At 48.5% G+C, this 6,067-nt stretch overlaps 1 protein-coding gene across 3 annotated transcripts in view; it reads right to left on the bottom strand.

The window, feature by feature from the left end:
• MIPOL1 (mirror-image polydactyly 1) overlaps positions 1-6,067 on the bottom strand; it is a 292,979-nt gene that overhangs the window by 170,970 nt on the left and 115,942 nt on the right. The window lies entirely within an intron of this gene.

The following is a 6,067-nucleotide window of genomic DNA, read 5'->3' as shown; positions in this document are numbered from 1 at the left end:
GGCTGCAGGAAGGTATTTACTTCCCGGACCACAAAATAACTGTTGGGGATGTGGAGATGCCTATAGTGATCCTCGGGGGACCCAGCCTACCCGCTAATGCCCTGGCTCATGAAGCCCTATACAGGCGCCCTGGACAGTGAAAAAGAATTCTTCAACTACCGGCTGAGCAAGTGCAGAATGGTGGTGGAGTGTGCTTTTGGACATCTCAAGGGGAGATGGAGAAGCTTACTGACTCGCTCTGATCTCAGCGAAACCAATATCCCCATTGTTATTGCAGCTTGCTGTGTGCTCCACAATCTCTGTGAGAGCAAGGGGGAGACCTTTATGGCGGGGTGGGAGGTTGAGGCATATCGCCTGGCTGCTGATTACGCCCAGCCAGACAGCCGGGCGATTAGAAGAGCCCAGCGGGACGCGCTGTGCATCCGGGAGGCTTTGAAAGCTAGGTTCCACAGTGAGCAGGGTAACCTGTGACTATTAAGTTTGTTTAAAGAGAAGCTGAACCTGCCCCCGTTTCTTTACCCAGTTAATGTTGACTATCCTCTCCAGTTACATACCCCCTTCACCCCGTTTCCCCCCTTCCAACACACCTTTAAAAATAAAATAAATGGAACTTTGTTCATTAACACCGTTTTCTTTATTAAGGGTTTCGTGGTAAAGGGTTGAAACTGGGACGCAGACTGTGGTGGGGAGCGGGTGTAGTGATGGAAAGGACGCTTCTAAACTCGAGGAATGACAGGCTCCTGCTCCTAGAGCGGTCCGCAGTGGTGGACTGGTTGTTTCAACTGAGCCTGCCACCCCTCCTTTTCGGGACTCTGTGTGTGGGGGCTATGTGACTTTGTGGCGGGGAAGGACGGTTACAGATCCCCTGCTGCGTGGCTTTGTCATCCAGGCTAAGGACCGCTGCATAAGATCTGTAACCGCCCTCCCCCGCCACAAACTCACATAGCCCCCCCCCCCCACAGAACATGAAAACCACCTCCCAGACTGACCAGGCTGCCTAGTGACTGCAGTGTGTGTGTGACCTGCTGCTGAATCTGCCCCCGTGTCTGTACCCTGGTAAAGGTGACTGTCCTCTCCAATTACCAACCCCCTTTCCCCCCTTCAAACACACTCTCCTCTAAAAGAACCTGATGGAAACAGTAATTAAAAGAAACGTATTTTTTATTAACAACTACACAGGTAGGGGATGACATTGGGACGGGGGCTTGGGTGAGGTGCTTTTGGAGTGAAGGAAAGGACTTATCAAAACTTTGGGAATGAGAGCCGTCTGGTACTTGAGCAGTCTGCAGGGGTGGAGTGACTGTTTTCACGGCCCCTGCCGCCCCTCCTTCTTGGGACTTTGGGTGAGGGGGGGATGGGACTTTGTGGCGGGGGAGGGCGGTTACAGATAGACTGCAGAGGGGCTCTGTCCTCCTGCCTCCGGTCCTGCAGAACATCTACAAGGCGCCGGAGCGTGTCCGTTTGCTCCCTCATTAGTCCAAGCAGCGTTTGAGTGGCCTGCTGGTCTTCCTGCCGCCACCTGTCCTCCCGTTCGCTGTGTGATCGCTGGTATTGCGACATGTTCTCCCTCCACTGGGTCTGCTGTGCCGCCTCGGCTCGGGAGCAGCCCATAAGTTCCGAGAACATGTCCTCCCGTGTCCTCTTCTTCCTACGCCTAATCTGCGCTAGCCTCTGGGAGTGTGATGCCAGGGTAGGTCGGGAGACAGTCGCAGCTGTGGGATGGGAAAAAGGGAGTGAATTCCTCAGAAAGATAAATTTTTTTGTGAACAAAGAACATAGTCTTTCTCTGTGAACAAGACCATGCACAGCACCTATCACATGCGCACTCAGGACAAGGTCGAATTTTCGGCCTTCGCATTCAGTGCCTGGGGTCTTGCAGTGCAGATCAGACAAGCGGGGCAGGACAGCGGAATTTGTGTAGCAGGCAGACATGGTAAGCCGTAGACTTGTGGCTGCTTAAAACTTTAATAATAGCACTGGCCTCCTTTCACGTTCAAAGCAATGCCAGTCCCTGCTGCCAGCAATCCAGCAAGCATGAACTCTGCCCCTGTCCCACCCCCCTCGCGGCTGTCCCCGGGAAAGATCCCTGTATGCTGCCCCTGTCCCACCTCCACCGCGTGGCTGTAAACCGCTGGTTACACTTATGTAAAGGAACAGGCAATCAGTCCCAATACTAACATTCCCCTAATTTAAAGCAGGTCACCATGAGTGATATCACTCTGATGAGGATTTCGGACACTGAGAAAGACCGCATGCTGCGTGAATGCCAGCAAAAACCAGGGCCATATGCGGCCATGCTGTGCGAGGCACTGATCCCAGAGTACTTGCTGCTAGCCTGGAGCGGAAAAGTTTCCTACCATGGAGGACGCAATAAGGCCGCTCTCCCCAGGTACCTGATGCAAAGGCTTTCAAATTACCTCCAGGAGAGCTTCGTGGAGATGTCCCAGGAGGATTTCTGCTCTATCCCCGGACATATTGACATAATTTTCCAGTAGCTGCACTGGCAAGGACTAAAAAGTAGAGCACCTAGGGCAAAGTAATCATGAAAAATCCATTGTTAATATTCCATTCCTGTTCTGTTCAAAATAAATGTTTACATGTTTAAAACACTTACCGACTGATCCTTCTCCTGATTCAGGGTCACGGTTAACGCCTTGGGAGGGTTGGTAGGGGATCTCCGTGAGGGTGATGAAGAGATCCTGGCTGACAGGGAAATCAGCGTTGTAAGCGCTGTCGACTGCCTTGTCCTCCTCATCTCCTTCCTCATCTTCCCCGTCCGCGAACATCTCTGAGGAAGCGGCCGTCGACAATACCCCATCGTCAGAGTCCACGGTCAGTGGTGGCGGCCACACCTAGAATGGAATGCAGTGCCTCGTAGAAACGGCATGTCTGGGGCTGGGATCCGGAGCATCCGTTTGCCACTTTGGTCTTCTGGTAGCCTTGTCTCAGGTCGCAGCTCCGAAAGCACGGACTCATCGCCCCACACAGCGATCAGATCCAAGACTTCCCGATCAGTCCATGCTGGGGCCCTCTTTCTATTCTGTGATTGCCTGGTCACCTCTGCTGGAGAGCTCTGCATCGTTGCCAGTGCTGCTGAGCTCAACACAATGTCCAAACAGGAAATGAGATTCAAACTGGCCAGACAGGAAAAGGAATTCAAATTTTCCCGGGGCATTTCCTGTGTGGCTGGTCAGAACATCCGAGCTCGGACTGCTGTCCAGAGCGTCAACAGAGTGGTGCACAGTGGGATAGCTCCCGGAGCTATTAGCGTCGAATTCCATCCACACCTACCCTAGTTCGACATGGCCATGTCGAATTTAGCTCTACTCCCCTCGTCGGGGAGGAGTACAGAAATCAATTTAAAGAGACCTCTATGTTGAACTAAATAGCTTCGTTGTGTGGACGGGGGCAGGGTTAATTCGATTTAACGCTACTAAATTCGACATAACCTCCTAGTGTAGACCAGGCCTAATAGAAGTAAGTCCTCTGACTCCACCCCTTTCCCTGCTGCAGGAACCCTCTCTTTGCATTGTGTATGCACCCCCTGCACAGTGAGAACAGAATTTGTCTCTAAATGCCTATTGTTTATTCAATATGTACATTAAGATGCAGATCCTACTCCCTTTGAAAATAAAAAATAAAAAAATTCACACCATCTGATGCTGCAAAGCAACTGTGCCAACACATGTCCTCAGAAATTCTCTCTTTTTAATATATCTGTCCTGAGCAAAGAATGAACCAACAGAGGAAGGAAGTGTAGTGAAAAAAAAATCTCTGAACAGTTTCTTAATCACCCAGCTCATTCATGGCATTTCATGAAATACAACTTTCCAGATTCCCAGAGATATTATTTCATCTTAAAAAAAAACTTACTTATTTTGTAATGTTTGTCTTCTGTGTTTGGAATGCGGTGGGGGGAAAATGCAGAAAAACAAAAAATAAAGGAACCCAACATTAATGCCTGTTGCAATTCTATAACTACATGAACATTACATGGCTGCATGCCAAGTAGAGGTGGCTGGCCAGGGTAAAATAGGGTAGAACGTAAGAACAGAAGTGACCGCAGAAGAGGAGGAAGTTTCAGGGTTTGGAGAGGACACTCTCCTACCTGGTAGCTTCTTGGTGCAATGTAAATTCAACAACAAAGACCATAAAATGACTTTAAAAACTAGTTAATCCCCAGATGGATGCTACTTGGAGACTGTATAATTTAGATAATTAAGGTTCAGGGAGGATGTTGGGTTTCTGGCCCTCTGAGAGGCAGAGCCAGATCACAGCTCTTGCATGGGGTGAGTGCTTAATGGCTGTACGTACCCCCATCTAAAGTCTCCTTATTCTCCCCCAGCTGCACTCCCAACGTGATCTGACTATCCCTATGACCTGATCCCAAAGGACAGAACCCAGGAATGTGGAAACAGGTCATATCAGGTGTTAAGTGTAGGAGCAACCAAGATTGGGCACAGAACCCAAAGTGATTCTATGGTGAGGTACGACTCGTAGCCCATGGAAGCAACTGAGGAGCAGGAGGGCTCTCTGCCTGCTTCAGGGAAGGGGCACTGTGTTTTTTGGTGAAGCTAGGGAGATGGAAGGGGCCACGTGTTCAGAGGTATCAGGAGCAGGAAGGGACATCAAACATCTGTTGATTATAGTAAAATGGTAAAGACCGTGAAAACCAGAACAGTATATCAAGGACCTGATTTTCAGCTCTTGAATGCAGAACCCTAGGGAAGAATTTGCTTGTCTTAAAGAGTAGTTATGTGAGACAGGATTTCTCTGCCATTTATAATGGTTACCCCTTTACAAATATTGAGGGCCAAGTGCACTGTTGCCCTGCACCTTGTGTGCCCATTTAAACTATCACAATGACTGCCCTGCACCTTTAAGTGGGGGGAGGGGGGGGAGTAATTTGGCTGGATGGCCGAGTGAACAGAACAGTGCTTTATGGCTTGGGGAGGGAATGAAAACTGTTGCAAAAAAGTCAGCATGGTCACTGATTCATCCCCTAGGAATGCAGAATTTAAGAGAGGCAGCTCTGGGCCTGAAGCCTCCCTTTTACACAGAGCAGTCTGAAGCAGGACCCATCCTCCCTCCTCTTTAGGTGGTAAAATACCAGGTTTGGTTTATACCTGCTGTGAGCATCACACTAGCCGCCCCTTTTTTAGGAGGGCTGGGAAGGAATTTTTCCCTTACCACTATATTGGTCTGGGTGCAGTTGGTTTTTTTTTTTTTCTTTTAAACCTTCCCCACAGTAGGTTCAGCCAGGGCTCTGTTCATGCATGGCATGATGAGCGGTAGGCTACATGTCGTAACTCATTATTTAAGTGTAGGGCGGATGTCCAGTGCAGGTACTCCATTAGAAAGCTATACAGTGACCAGATAAATGGCTTGGAAAAGGACTTAAAAAGAGGTATTCATTAAAGGAATGAACGAGGAGTGGTTGGGGACTCCTATGATTGGTACAGCAGGGAGCCAACCCCCATTAGCTCACCTTAACCCTCCATGAGGGGGATGGATGGTAAGTTCCTAGCAATGGATTTGCTGGAGGGACCTGGATGGATAAAGAGGGGGAGCTGGTAAAGCCCCCCAGGTAATTACAGAATAAACATGGGGTTACCTGCACTGTACACTTTTATCTGCTGGGTAGTTCCAGATACCTAATAATAAAGTTGCAGCCTGATTAAATCCATGTCAAATGTCTTCTGTCCTTTTTTCGGCATAGCCAGACAATGAGCTGCACAACGGAGCTCTTAGCAGTTCTATAAAGGTTAGTACTTTGGAAGCTATACTTAAAAAAAGAAAACACAGAGAAGCATCTTTTGTAACCAGAAGTATTAGATGCAAAAAAATAATCTTTTCTCTTTGAACAGTGGCTTGCAAACATTGTTAAGGCCATTTTAAATAGCATTCCTATAGTACTACAATAATTGCATAGTGTTCAGGAGTTCTCTATGTGGAAGGACTTTTTAAAAAGCGAACTGTGAACAGGAAACATGCATGGAAGACTTTGTTTCCCCAAAGATGAGGGAGAGAGAGAATTTGGCATTGAATGTTTTTATAGACTAGTAGG

This window comes from Terrapene carolina, unplaced genomic scaffold, assembly GCF_002925995.2.
Source record: "Terrapene carolina triunguis isolate 2854851 unplaced genomic scaffold, T_m_triunguis-2.0 Scaffold96, whole genome shotgun sequence".
Taxonomy (NCBI): Eukaryota; Metazoa; Chordata; order Testudines; family Emydidae; genus Terrapene; species Terrapene triunguis.
The sequence above is the reverse complement of the archived record's forward strand: the minus strand, read 5'-3'. Positions and strand labels throughout refer to the sequence as shown.